This window comes from Zootermopsis nevadensis, unplaced genomic scaffold (assembly GCF_977971745.1).
Source record: "Zootermopsis nevadensis isolate Lab colony 2312 unplaced genomic scaffold, Znev_1.0 Znev_ptg000018l, whole genome shotgun sequence".
Classification (NCBI taxonomy): Eukaryota; Metazoa; Arthropoda; class Insecta; order Blattodea; family Termopsidae; genus Zootermopsis; species Zootermopsis nevadensis.
Window position 1 is genome coordinate 2,795,484 of NW_028259150.1, and position 15,407 is coordinate 2,810,890.

Consider the following 15,407-nt stretch of genomic DNA (forward strand, 5'->3'; position numbering starts at 1 on the left):
CTGCAGGAAGACAGAACGAGAGCGAGCTAGCGAGCGACAGGCGCTAGGTACGCTCTGCTGTATCGGAATATTGCAAAAGCTGCTTCGTACTTCAGTGACTGCCATAGCATAGTTTTCCTAAAATTCCCACACCACGAAACAGATATACCATAATTATACGATTGACTTCAGTTTTGTTAGACTTCAAATTTTAATTTTAACGAATTAATAATCCGAAAGTGCAATATGGACGATATTTTATAAAAGAAAACGAGATTTTAAATAAAAGGTTTGGAAATTATCTCATTTGATGTAGCCTGTACTGTAATTATCACTTCTTAATATTGGGATCCTGGGAACGACCCGTTCTTCAAGTGCCTGAGCACTGCGAGTCCCAACTTTTCGTTGGCTCGATCTATAGGCATTTTGGTAGGACTCCTTGGACGAGGGATCGGTCGTCGCAAGGCCTCTACCTGTACACAGGACAGCACAACACAAAAAAACGCAAACAAACATCCATGGCTTGAGTGGGATTCGAACCCACGGCCCCGCGCCTCAGACCACGCGGCCACACTTCTTAATACAGAGTTTATTAACTTTATTAGTATAAAATGAAAAAGCTAAGGTTTTAAAACACAGAGTTAGAAATTAATAATAATGTATGCGATGAAGGTGTACTGTGTGCTTTAGATGATAAAATGCGACTCATAGTTGAATAATAGTTTCAAAATAGGAATTTGTGACAATGAGAATGCAAGAGAACCACGAACGTTTAAACCTGGTGATGAGTTGAACTACGTAGGACACATATGGTATATATATGCAAATTTTCAGCTATCGAAAATAATTATGAGTATACAATTTCATTAAATACGTGTGCGAACATTTATTATGGGTATGTTTAAGACATAGGTCCATTTACGTGAATTACATATCTCAACATACAAATTGAAATTACAGATTCGTGCGTTTACTTGAAAATGTGAAATATGAGTTTTCTCTGATACTAAGTAAATATATTGTGGAATTAAAAGTTATGGAAGTAGACCCGCAATAAATGAGATTTCTACTTTTTTTTTTATAAAATCCGACTCACAAATGTGTTTCTCATTCTGAGAATAAAGAATATACATAATGTTATGGTATGAGATAGATGGCTGTCTTCTGGGGCGTAGCACCGTGTAGTCTGGCAGGTACGTACTTACTGATGTTTCTGCTACTGAAACGTCGCTCAATACCTACCAGACTACACGTTGATACGTCCCAGAAGAAAACCACCAAATCACACTCGTCGCGGTGAAGAATGTGCTGGATTTTATGTACGGAAAGTGAGAAATTGAAATAAGTGGATGATCTCAAATGCAGGAATGAGCATTTCCTTGTGAAACTTCTATTAATACAATTAATAATGAAATAGGATGGATAGATATTATTCACAGCAATCATTTCATCAAACAGCAACGAGTTGATCTTTGTAATGGTGAAGAGTTATGCTTACTTCGCTATAGAGGCTAGATTCTTAAATGTTATTTAGACGAGATTCGGCTGCAAAGGGTTAATAAAATGTTCTGCATGCTAAAGGGAACGAATAGCTTATATGTATTTCCAAATACACGAAAGTCTAATTTTATCTTGTTCATCTCATATGAACCGATATATCTGCCTCCAACACGTATTTATCTCGCCGACGACTCCCTCTCTCTCTCTCTCCTCCTCGAGTGTGGGCGGTCATGACGGGGATGAATTTATCGGAAATCGATGTTGGAGCCCTCTCTCGTGGCGCTATCTAGTATCCACCCACTTTCGCGACCAAGCTGCACGAACGCACGCACGCACACACACACACTAAAGGAACCATATGCTTACGGTACACATACTGATTGCTCACGAATGCCATTCCAGTTTAATTAAATACTAACCGAACGTTTTCGATGCAAGGCGGTTCTATTTCTCAGTCAGTATTAAATTAAAGGAACCTGATGTCACAAAGAACAATGCAATATGGTAACACTGACAACGTCTGCTCATAGACATAAAGTGTATGAAACAGACTACAAAATTTGTAAAAACACGGAGTCAATTTTCATAAATTAAATACAAATATATTATTCACACGCCTTTTCTCACTTTAATGGGGGAACCTCCACGACCGCCTCTTGGCAAAGGCGCGGTTGGGAAGATAATACTGAAACAAATTTGAGGGTACTAGTTATCGAACTGTTTTCGTGAGTTTTCTAGTGTCCTTCAGGCACATGATGAACAATACCTTAAACAGACTACGACAGCACGATTTCGACACATTCTTCCTAATGTTCGACGTCGTAAAACAAGATGCTGATAAAGCGTCGTTAAATAAATCAAGACAACCGGGTTGTCACGGTTAAATGATAATGTTCCGCATTGAATTAGATGTGCAGTCTGTACTTCTCTTGGAACAGAGCTGGCGCAACTTTCCGCATCGAAAGGCAATTATTCATGGTACACATTAATTATATTCGTTCGTCCGAGATAGTTATTCGCAGGTATCATTAATAAAGAGTTTAACGCCAACACGTGGAGACCTCTTGAAACCATTTACGAGCTTGTCTCAGCTAAACCTTTGAAACATTTTATAAATGGGTTTATGGCCCTGTAAAAGACTTGCAGTGTAAGTGGGTGTAATGTGCCACTGTACACAAAACGTTTATTCCGAATGTGAATTGTGTTGAGCCAGTCATGTAAATATCGGACTTTTAACGATTGACTGTGCACTCAGTCTCAGCAATATTCATTGGACCAGGACTAGAGGTAATTTATATACTTATGAAAGAGTTTCGAGTATCGGCGTTTTAACTCCGTGCCCCTATACGCCTTGTTGGCATGTAACATTCTTTACTGCAGCCTAAAACTGTTCATTTAACCCTAGAAGTCATGGAGAGAAAAAAGGAAACGAGGAATCTTTCAGAATTTCTATCTGGTAGGAGTTGATTTCAGGATTTTCAAGAACTGGGCCCGCGTTCGCTTTTTCTAATCTACCATCGTTTCAGTAGTCTTTGCTAGCAGGACTTCTACCAGACTACACGGCGCTGAAACCTAGAAGACGACAATCTTCACACACACCGCCATGAGAATCTCAGATTGCACTAACAAGAGGACAGTTTATTTAAATGTCATGCCAAATTAATAATGATCCAGTAATTATTACTACTCAGTAATTGTATTTAACAAAAATCAAACAAGGATAACATTTCCACTGCTTTCTCATTAGTATGCACGAAACGGAACTCTATTAGCGATGTGCCCATTTTTGTATTTCCAACCAGAAAGACTGTCTAACTATGTCTGATATTTCTTACTTCTCTTTTCACAAGGTTGGTCATGTCGACACCTCATCTGAAATTTTTCTCGTCTACAGAGCCCATCTAGTAATGATTGTCTATAAAATTTTAGCTGCTGATACGCTGTGCAAGGGAGCGAAAAAAAAATGCTCAAAATTCGAAAGCACATTTAAAAATCGCGCCACCGCGCACGCGCGTGACAGCAGCGCGTCAAAGTAATGGTGCGGTATCCCTGTGGAACGCCAGAGAGCACTACAAAAGGAGATGGAAAAGTTACAGGAACACGAACCTGAGATTGTCTGTTGGTTAAGTGACTACGAAACCAGTTTACATAACCATCAGAAAGTCTGTAAGCACCGAGCTTTTTCAGTAGTTTAGTATGAGGGACAGGTTCAAAATAAATGGCACCAGCTTGACCATGGTAGCCAAATATTGGGGTAAAAAGTCTAGATAAGATAATAACAAAAAGGAACCCAACCCTCTTCTCAAAAATAAGAGACCTAAATGTCTACTGGCTATAAACAATTTAATAAAGAATAAAATAAAATGGAGGACTGGAGGACAGTGCCAGAAATTTCTTAATATTTCTTATATAAGATAAGTACTTGGGTTATTCTGAAAGGTTTTTAACAGCACAAAAGTATCTCGTCTACCACGCAATACTTTTACAAGCTATTCATAGCTGTTCTTTCCGATTGTTGACGACAATATATACCAATACAACAATGCCGACGAAAACTATGACGTAACAATTATTGTTTCCTCCATATAGGAATTGTAGGGCATCCGACTTTAGTTTAGTTTTCATAATTAATTTTGTAAATTTAATCTGTACTCTTCATTAGGTTACGAGCCTTTTATGTCACTTTATTAACATTTTTATTTCACATTCATTCCTAAAGGATTTTGGCACATGTTTAGACCGGAAGTGGACATCCGCTTCTAAGCGGTGGAAGTAAGGCCGGCGCACACTACATTGAAGCGAACAAATAACTACCAAACACTAATATATATGTAAAACACTAAAAATACTAAAATACAAAAAAATAAAATAAAAGCAATAATTAAATTTAAACAAATAACGAAGCTAGATCCAATCTAGGCCGCTATCTAGATCATCTCTCTTAATGAGAAAGTTCCCTCAAAAGAAACAATTTTTATGCCAAATACGTCCAAAAATTTACATACGTTATTTGCTGCAATGTTGTAAGCAATAATAATAATAAATAGGATGCCCTTACCTCACTCTTTCTTCCACCGGCAAAATAAAGTGTCAAGAATTTCTTAGTAATTCACAGAAGATAAGTAAGTACTTTGGTTATTATGAAAGACTTTTAAAAGCACAAAAGTATCTCGTCTGCAACACACTTCTCCTATAAGCGATTCACAGCTCAGCTCTTTGTCGATTGATTTGCGAATTGTTGACGCCAATATATATACTAATGCGACAATGCCGAAGGAAACTATGACCTAACAATTAGTAAAGGAATGGAGTGCAATACGGTTTATTCAGTCTATTATACTGCATGCATAAGAAATGAGAAATGAGCCTTACGGCATGCTCAGTCAATATTGTTGCAGGTGTGGTTTAGAAATTCCAATACTTACTACATTGTTGTACACGCAGGTGTTCCTATAAAAGCTAACACAATGAGAATTACTCAAAGATATAATTTGGTTACATTCCATCCTAACTGTAAAAAGCATAAATTAATATTAATATTTTCTCTGTAAGAAGGAAATAAATTTAAAAGTAATGAAAAGAGGCATAGAGAAAATTTTACAATTTCATTTGCCCTTATTTAAAAATCCTCTCCGCTCCAATGTACCGGTGAATACCGTGATGAATCGGATAAGAAAATGGAAGGAAATCGATATGTAATGGCGATACCACTCACGCTGAAGATAAAGGCGATACGTTCTCTCGAACGTTAGTAATCACCCACAATATCACACGGCGTCTCACCCCAGAGGGCAAAATTTGACATCTTAACCTCTGTGAGGTCCTCATAACTCTGAATAATACTGCTACGTGTGTGACGTTACTGGGGAATTTGGCAGCGCGACCAGAGGATGGACGGGTGTTCCTGTTTCAGAATACCCCATAAAATCGTTGGCACACAGAAGGGTCTGGCAAGCTGAACTTCGAGTCTGCCAACCAGGCAGTGGAGCTTTGCAGACTTCAAATATTCTTATACATTTCTCAATATGAACCTAACAGTGACAATTGTTTCGACGAAATGCTGTTGGTTTCTAAAGCGAGAAACTACCCAATGTGTCTGTCCATGTTATGTGCATGTTTGTGCCAGTACGCCATGTTAACGTATGGACAGAACGGCCAACGGAACGCGATAACAGTGTCGTATTGGAGGTTATTCCAAGCTCATTTTCAAAATGTCATTTCAGCAATTCTTCGCGTGGCGACCGTGAGACGATTTGGCGTAGCAGTATTTTTCATTTTAAGTCGACTGATACTTTGAGTTGTTAAACGACGCTTTCGAAATATCAGTGTGCATAGAAAGACACGAGATTATGATCATAATTGATGAATAGATCAAGACTTGAAAGGTGGCTGTCGTGATCTATTTTAAGGAAATGTCTCATTATCCTGGAGAAACTGAGGAAAATCTCTGGTCAGGATAATTGGTAAGCCTTCCGAGATTAGATTTAAGAAACCTCCATACAGAAGTTACCATCCTGCTTGGTTGTTTCGACTGTGTACTTGCTTCCTGTTTCAAAATGCGCCATCCTTAGAAGCAACGACGGAACTCTTGCGAATAATCGCGCTGGTCGAAGACACTCTGATGGTTGCTTAGTGGTGATGAGTAGCACGTTGTGCTTTGGCATGCGTGACGGTCGACGGAGCGTCACAAGTGGTAAGGTTTCCGATATGGAAAGTGATGGGATATGGATGAGTGAATCAATGACACAACAGTAGTAATAAGGCCTAGGAACAACGTTTCATTTTCCGTTCTGATCAGCTAATTTCCTCTTTTGATACACTTTCTTATCCTTTTGTCTCGGTTTCAGAGTTTCTGTTATTAAGTTCGTTGGCATTTGACGTTATTGATGTGTGAGCGGCAAACCTCTCCAATTATAATTTCGTAAGACTAATTCGAAGAGTATTTTTATTCAGAAAGAGAAATGAAGTTCACGTAACTTTTGCATGTATATAAACTTCGAAATGAGGTTCTACAACTTTGATGATTTCATTAATGCGCTTTCATGAAAATAATCACTGGAACAAGCAGACGTGACAGAGGTAATTACGAACTAATATTTTTAAGATACAAACCCTCATTTTCACACGAAGCATAAGGGAGATATAAAGATCGCATTCCACCATGCGTCATCAAGATAGATTAATGAATGATTAATTAATGAAGAATGATCAATCAAGCGGAAGTAATTCGTGTAAGATTTAGTATTGATTTAGAAAGGCTGTCCATTTTAGTCTGATATTCATTTCACACTTAAATCCATTATTAACACTAAAATTGGCGCTAAAGTGTCTTAGCTGCAGACAGAACGTCGAGTCTTTCTTATGGATATATTAATTGAGAAATTGACAGGTACTTCATTCTCACACCAGTCATGCCTTGTTTGCTTTAAGATCAGAGACTGGCAATACTTAACGAGTTTTTTGTGGGTTACCTCAGCAGGCCTACTAATTCCTGGACGTATTAACACAATGAAATAGAAATAGCGATGTCATTACAACTCTGGTTCGTATTCGAGAAGTCACAGGTTCGAATTTTGACGTAAATACGTCTATATGGAAGGGTCATTCGGCAAAAAAGTGTTACGAAAAAGTGTAACGACAGAAAAATGTGTAAGATCCGTATCAACAAATCGACAACAATGTGTAAATATTGACCGACAACAATGGTCAGCTTGCGTGCATTGTTATGTTACCTATGAAACGTCATCTGTTTACTCGGCATTGTTGTGTTACATTACTGCCGTCAACAATCCGCTTTCGTAACAAGATGGATGACATTGAAGATAACATTACATTACTTTACTTTACATTACATTATATTACAGAGACGTAAATATAATTTAAATACAGAGACGTATTTACGTCAAATTCTCCGGAACCGTGGTTCCACTGTAACTTTTTGTCAGCGTAACATTACATACTTCATGGTTTTCCTCAACACCTCCAGAGACTTTCAGGAATTTAGTTTTCTGACAAGATTCTGTACCAGAATTAATAAATTTCTATCGATATTATGATATGCTATGTTTAAAGTGTGTCATAAATGCATGGGAACAACTGCCAATAAAATTGGTATTTTTTAAAAGTGTATATGAAAATTATTATTTATGGAATTCTCAGTTTTCTTGAAGCCTTTTTCTTTGTCAAAGGCGTGTGGGTTAAATAGCAATAGTGTGAGCAGTGTTTTCATGGTATATGAAAAGCCAAGGTCGTTGGCAGGAAGAGAACCATTGAGTACAACACAGTTAACGTTTCCTTGTGGTACACTAACGACCCAAGTGACTACAGTAGACTGCGCATGTGCGTTGACACGCAAGAATAATAACATGCAACCGGCATCTGTAATAACTGGAACTGCACACGTGTCTCTCTTATTTGAAATGAGGGGTTTCCAACATTTTCGAGACCAACATGCTGCGATATCATACAAGATAATTGCTTAAATATTTTGGATTTGGTGCATGTTTAACCTTTTAAAACCCCATATTAACTGTGTGCACCACGTGCTTTATTAATCAATAACTCTGTACTTTTCCACAGAGTATATTTATGGGTTTCCAAAGACTTCGGAATAAATTATTATTATTAAGCAGCATGAACTAACTGATCTTTATAATAGTGAATTATGTTTTCTTTGAGGTACGGACTAAACCTTTAAATAATATTTAGATGAGCTACGGTTTCAATGGGCAAAAACAGAAAACAAACAGAAAGCTCAGAAACCTTGTTATTCCCTTTAGCAAAGTATAACTTATTCGTGCAAAGATAATCACACTTAAATGCCCCACTGCTTTGGGTCGGGAATTATTCTGTATTGTACTGTTTTAAGTAACCACCATTTTAGAAAGTGCTTCAAACAACAATTATACATTTTAATGAGTTCTGCATTTCTACTTATATTACATACCTGTCTTTCATTGCTATTCATTTTTCTGATTCCTATTCTGCGTACTATTTTATCACCATGTAATGATGTCAGTATATTGGGATAAATTGAAATACATCCAATAAATCCTAGTGTACACCCCCAAATACCAAGTTTAATTGAAATCCTTTGATGGTGATACATACGAACAGACAGGCACACAATGTTCAATTACGTTCATTACGTTCACTTCGTCGAAATACGTATGAAATAGCTGCATTTATCACAATTGGAATCATTTCAGTTGTGTGCCCATAACTGTAAGTCGCGATTTGCTTTCAATTTCATCATAATCTTACAGAAACTTAATCATAATCGTCGTCAGTACGGAAAATGAGGCCTGTTTTGTCTGGTCTGAAGGCAGTAGCAGATGGCCTTGTCTCGTGTCTTCCAGAATTAGTTTGTCCTTGAGTGTTCCTAGCAAAACATAGTTTAAATTAAAATGTTCTGCGTATGATGAGGAATCACTAGTCGTCCGACAGCCCGGAGGGGTATGATTGTTCCTTCCACAGGGACAGTAATGTTTGCTGCTCTATGTTTACAGCCAAGCAACTACTAATTACATTAAAATGCTTTTGTTATTGCTATGTGGCCTGTACTGTACACATTACGAAAGGTTTTCTCTTCTTTCATTACAGAACTCATTGGAATGCATATGTAACATCTTTACAGATGTTCATTGACTGCATTATCTTCAAGGTAAGACTTGAAAAAAATACATTTACATAAATTTATTCATATGGAAACAATAGTTTCTACAGGTGAATTGAATTGTTAACAGAACATTGAAGCTTTATGAAGGCAAATATCTGAATGTTATAATTGGCACTTAGCATGATCTTTAAAAATGTTTGAACATTGATACATATGAAATATGGCGTACATATGCATACAATAAATTTTGCAACTTTTTAATTCAAGTAGGCTATTTAATATTCTGTCTGATAAAATATCGTGAATGTATCGAATTTACGATTAAGAATAGTAACGGGCGCACATATTTTCAGACCAGAGCAAAATAGCACCTGGAATAATGTAAACTGTGATGATGAATATTTTCATATTTACATTAGTCCAAACTTATATTTTTAGTGGGAAGGAGACAAAATTAACGATACCTTAACATCTGAAACTAATATACCCAAAGTGGACAAACATGATCGTTTTAATGTCATTTTAATAATCTCATTCCACACCACGCTTTTTATTTCGAAGGAGGCTGAGAGGAAATACGTACACCTCTGTTGGTAAGAGTTTACTCTACTGTTATGATGATTCAGACTGTTAATCGGGACTGTGCTACAGATGCAGTCGTTCCTTATTTTAAGCGAGTGGTCGACATTCACGACGAGAGCCTGAGAAAAACGACGAAATTTTAAAAATACCTATCCCCAAAATTTAATCTAGGAAACTTTAGAATGAGTCGGACTCTGTCCTCTAGAACTAACTTTTGGTTAGTATGTTTAATCGAGGTTTGAAGATTAAACTAATATCATTTCTGCTATATTTCCTATTCATGTCCAGAATGCTTCTTATAATTGGTTTATTTAAGGCGTGATATGTGTTTGAGTTTTGGGCGACACTGTTTTCACATAATAAATTAAAAATGCAAATAAATTAGTTGAGTATTTCGTACACTCTTATGCTGTCGCACGATAAGCTATCAGGTTGCACATAAGTAGGTCATGTTGAAAATTTGAATAAGTGTTTGTTATATTGTGGATTTTTTCCTTTATTTACTTTTACACTCTGGTTTTAGAATAATGTGCGAAAAACATTTAATTGGGCCAGGAGGTCGCTGATAGATACACTTCTGCCCCAGTCAGTCTGACCGACGTCGTAGACGCCTCGTCAGACATAACGTTGGTATTTTTTTATTTCGGGAAATGCTATTTGTTGAAGCCAGTGGAGTCAATATTATTTCTCTGTGCGCATTTTATTGACGTAAACTCTTATCAGCCGGCACTACGTTCGCTCAATATGCTATTCATTATTCCTCCGCGTTTCCATTACGCAAGTTGCTACGTCAGACGTAGGTCTGCCAAGAGCGATAAGACAAAGCTAATATATGTACATACGGTTCAAAAGACACGCGTTGGTTATGTTGCATTTTATTAAATTCTCTTTGTGTCATTCAGTTTTAATTTATATAATGTTCTGCCATCTTTTGTAATATTGAATTCACACACAAAGCACCTTTTACAAGAGGAATTGTACAAAAGCTTAGAAATTTTCTCAGTTTGACTTGCCCTTAAAATGCCAGAAGGGATAATAAAATCAAGGGGAAGTCTGAATACCTGAAGATACATGCAGTATGTTCTTCCGAAACGTTGGTATCTGTCCAATGCAAGACGTTGGCAGAGAAGAATGGATCACTACATGCACAGTTGTGGATTCCATTGTCTTGAAAGAAATCTCGAAATGCCAAAATAGTGTTTGAGTAAGGATGGTTTCTGATCACGAAGAGTCGACAAGGACTCCCTTCCCCACACAGCAGTGTTTTTTTTAAGACTAGTACAGGCGATGCGTTTGTAATCCGTGTTCTTACCAGTAGAGACCACTTTTAATTTCCCGAGAAAATTAACTGTAGTTATTGTGAAACAAAGTTTTTGATCTTCCTCTGAGTTCATATCATTAATCTGCCCATCGCGAAGGAAAACAGTTATCAGAGACAGCTCGAACGTGAAGGTCGATGCGAGCTCTGTGAGATTGCTACATTTAATTTCCTCAACGAATCTTGTTTCTTTCCTTCTGCCCAGTTCGATGTGCAAGGCTGGTAAAATGATGAATGGCAATGAGACCAGACATTTTTGTGTTGGACGGGGCATGAAACAAGCACGAGAAAGATGAGAATAATAATAATATTATTATAAATTTATTTATTTTGAATCGAGACAATTTCCGGGTCAGAGGGTAAACCCCAAAGCCCGAGGCTCTGACAACATATTGGCTTTTCGACCGCACTGCCACCACAGACAGAGTATGGAATTTCGGCGGCATGTTGATTGGCACGACACTACAGAAGTTCTCGGAAATAATGTTGCTGCAGTTTCAGTTTTAGGGACAGCCCCGGAATTGAACCCCGACCTCCGCTGTGAGAAATCAGTGTCTAAAAGCCCTGCAAGTGGAATCAAAATTATAATTAAATTAATTGACAATCCTCGTCTTCTGAAGAGGGTATTGCTCAGTCGGTGTAGTGTAGCTGTGAACTGGACCATTGTGATTTAGCTCCTGAAGGGGCAGAGATTTTTTCGTCACTTCCGCATCCAGATCGGCTCTAGGTCTTAACCAACGTCCTATGCAATAGGTACTGGAAACTTTTAGAGGAACCGACTCCACTGTATGTCGCTATGGCATGGCGATTAGTCAAGGACAGAACAGCTTTTATCTTTACTCAGGTGGCGCGATATCGATGCTGTTAATAGAGGCCTGTAACATTTTTATGATGGGTTCACGTAGTAGTATCTGTCAAACGTTTGGGAGTGATACGGTACAAAATTTATGTGGTATAGTTAAATCTTAAATTGTAAAAAAGTAATGCTAATATTCCACATTTTTAAACGTACTACTTACAGCTTAAATCCGTTTCATAGCAGAATTATCAGTTTTCATTTTAGCATAATTTTATGTGATAATTTACGATAATTGACGTAATATATTAAATTTGGATCATATGAATTTTAACCCACTATACCGTGTTACTAGTACAAGAACATTTCCTTCCATCGATAAAAAAGTAAATATCCTCATGTTTCATACATTATTAAGTAAGTGGTGTGCTAAAACGGCATTGCTTTATTTGACTGAAGCTTTAAATTTTAAAATGCAGTTAAGTACAGTTTTAATATGAACACGAATATAAATGTATTAGGGGTATAATACAGCTTTTTCGTAATCGTCTATGGGAAGTGATATTCATTAAAATCATTACGAAGTTTTAGTGGCATTTTGTTAGACTCGGTCAACACGATTTTCTAAATGAAGAAATGTTCGGGTCTTCTAGAAATATCTTTTCCTTTTATAAGGCTGGGAATGTGCTTACCGCCGTGCAGCACTGGAAAGAAATCACATTCTCAATTTTAGAAAGTATAACCAATCAGAATTCTTATATGAAACGCGACCAAGTGTATGATTGAAATAAATGTGATGTCAAGCAGCGGACGCTAGTAGTTTGGTACACGGTCAGCGATTGTATTGAGCAACACTGGACAAACTGCTACTTCATATTCGGCAAGTCTGGGGTTCAACTCTCCTCCTGGAGGCCGGCTATCCTGACCGAGTTTTTCATGATTTAACTCAATCTCTCCAGGCAAATTCTGGGGCAGTAGTTCAGATTATGCCACGACCACTTCCTTCCACATCCTTTCCAATTTATTATTCACTATTGTCCTCTCATTGACGCTATCGAGTCACAAACAACCAATTGCGAGCTTAAATTTGATCCAACGGCCTTATAGAGTCAGATTGAAGTATACGTTATGTTAGAGATGCCGAATTGTAGCAACGTACGATACTTTCTAATGACACTAAGTGGAGATTCCATAATACAAACACCGGACACGTAGACGTAGGAAGAACTTGATACCTTAAGATACTCTACATATAAACTACTTATAAGTTAATATGAAAATTAGTTATCAGAAGCAACTAAATTCATTTGCTTTTCGTGATGATAAAAATTACACATTTAAGATAGCCGTCTTCTGGTTGTATCTCCGTGTAGACTGGTTGAAATTTACCAACGTTTCAGAGTGGTTGCTGCCTCCATCATCAGGACGATGGGTCATCACCCTGTTGATGGGGGCAGCATGGACTCTTGGGGTCAACGCCGCGAAGACCTCAAATCCTACTTATACATTTTAATTTTATAGATGCAAATTGTCAAATAAAGTAAGTCCATCTTCATTGGTTATACCATGTAGCCTATGTTTAACTGAAACCTCAGATATTCTGTGTGCAAACTTGTGCAACCAAGACTTCATTGTGCTAATCAACCAACATTTGGCATTTTTGACAGTGTAGAATATGAATATTATCGTAACCTGCTATCCGGATAGTAACTTCGTTTGTTTCTTAAGAAACCAGTGGTATTAGAAACAGATTACCATAACCATCCTCTACTATCCTGTCTTTAAAGTAAGACTGAAGACGGTTCATCAGTATGGACCCAAGGTTCTCAAACGCTTGTGAATTAACAGAACTGTTTGTATGAACGGAAAGTCCTTAGTTTTTAACCTCACATTCACACTACGAGTGTAAGGATTTGAAAGGGAATCCCTGAAGATAAAACAGCAGTGTTCTGGCTGGAATCCAAAGTGAGAATGCAGGTATACAGTGCACGCTTGTGTCTCTGAGATTAATTTCTTCACATTCTTGAGAACGAGCAGCTGTAATTTATTGAACAAATTGTCGCTGTGGTGTGAATTAAGAAATATAAATCTTATGAACCCGATTTCTGTTTTTGTTTCTACAGTTTTACCTGTAACGTAAAGTACATCTAAATTCATTGTGAACTTTATCTTATTTCTAGTTTGCTGCTGCTGTAACATCCTGCCAACTGTGTTTCAAGATGTTGCACAGCCACTGGTAACATAATTACTGTTATCTTAATAGAACGTGATATCATGTCTATAGCAGCCACATTTCATTTTATTATGTATTACTTTTAAGGTCACGGTGAACGCTCAACTGCATTTTCTGTCAACATGTTATATACGTTGTACTTGATGTGTGTATATTAGGTAAACAGTAGGTAGAAAACTAACCCCCTTGTAATAAACATCACAAAGTGAGTAGGTCTGTTGTGTTTACGCTGCGAATTGCAGTTCACTTCTGCTACTTTTATGATGTATTAAAACTTTTTCACAAACAGGTAAGTGGTAGGCTCACGCTACGTGTATGCTGTTTCTGCCTTGCACTAGATAGTGTGAAATTGTCGAAGTTCTCGCTGGACTCGTGTTTATACGAGAATAAATAACACGGTATGTTGTGTTATCTTGTAAATGTCATTTGCGGTGCACTGTATTACCAATTTCGTTATTTTGGACGTATATACTGTCAGTTGAAATTGTAATTATTTAAGAAAAACTCTTTTTAGTTTCACTTTGTAGTCCGAACCTTTCAAAACGAATAACAATTCTATATAACTAGGAGGAATAAACTCACTGATTATTTTCTCCCTGTTACGAATATTTAATAGAAAATTAGTATACGACTGATATTTCCATCTATTAAAACAAATTTCGTTCCTAATACGAACATTTTAAGCTTCAGTAATTGAAACTAGGTTAGCATGACCATGCATTATCGTCACGAGCTGATTAGATTAGTACCCTTGTTGATCAGCAAACCTGATAACAAGCCATTAGTTGTTCACTATACTGCTGATTGTAACAGTCACCTTACTGCACTGCATCAGAACCCCAGGGTGTTGGTACCGCACAACCGGTCGGTACGCGGGAACCACGAACACCGATGGTGTGAAGTTTCTACGCATAGACTACACACAACGCATATAACAAGCTCGGTTCGTGGACACATTTGTAACATTTAGCTCAAAGTGCTCGGGAGATTCTGAATGATGATTCGTACATTATTTAACGACGCTGTTCTGCAAGAGAGGTTGCACAGCCTTGATGACGATGGTTTATTCGTATCGATGTCGAAATTAAGAGATACAATATTTTTCTTAATATTTATATCAAATGTAAAATATTAAAGTTTATGTAGGCCTACTCATAGTTAATGCTTTGATAATTAAGGAATATTTTAGGTTGTTAAACGAGGGACCCGTGTGGCTACGAAAAATGCGAATAGAATGACTTACCAACACAAACGAATTTTCGACGCAAATGAAAAGCCACTTCTAACCGCAAAAATTTATAACGATATATAGAAGAGTACGCCGGACGCAGTAGCCACGCGGTCTGAGGCATGGACCTCGTGCGCCTGGCAGCTGGGACCG

The 15,407-nt window shown here is 37.5% G+C and overlaps 1 protein-coding gene and 1 long non-coding RNA gene across 3 annotated transcripts in view; one reads left to right on the top strand and one right to left on the bottom strand.

The window, feature by feature from the left end:
* The window catches only part of LOC147873412 (uncharacterized), a 110,485-nt gene that overhangs the window by 44,166 nt on the left and 50,912 nt on the right, over positions 1 to 15,407 (top strand). The gene's annotated exons all lie outside the window — the stretch shown is intronic.
* Positions 1 to 15,407, bottom strand: part of Tob (Transducer of ERBB2) — a 69,110-nt gene that overhangs the window by 16,573 nt on the left and 37,130 nt on the right. Inside the window, exon 1 of one of the 2 annotated variants that reach the window (XM_022059956.2) lies at positions 4,538 to 4,685. The exons of the other annotated variant lie outside the window; for it this stretch is intronic. The gene's annotated coding sequence lies outside the window, so the exon portion shown is untranslated. Of the gene's footprint in view, positions 1 to 4,537; positions 4,686 to 15,407 lie in introns of those variants that run through there. 2 annotated transcript variants of the gene reach the window in all.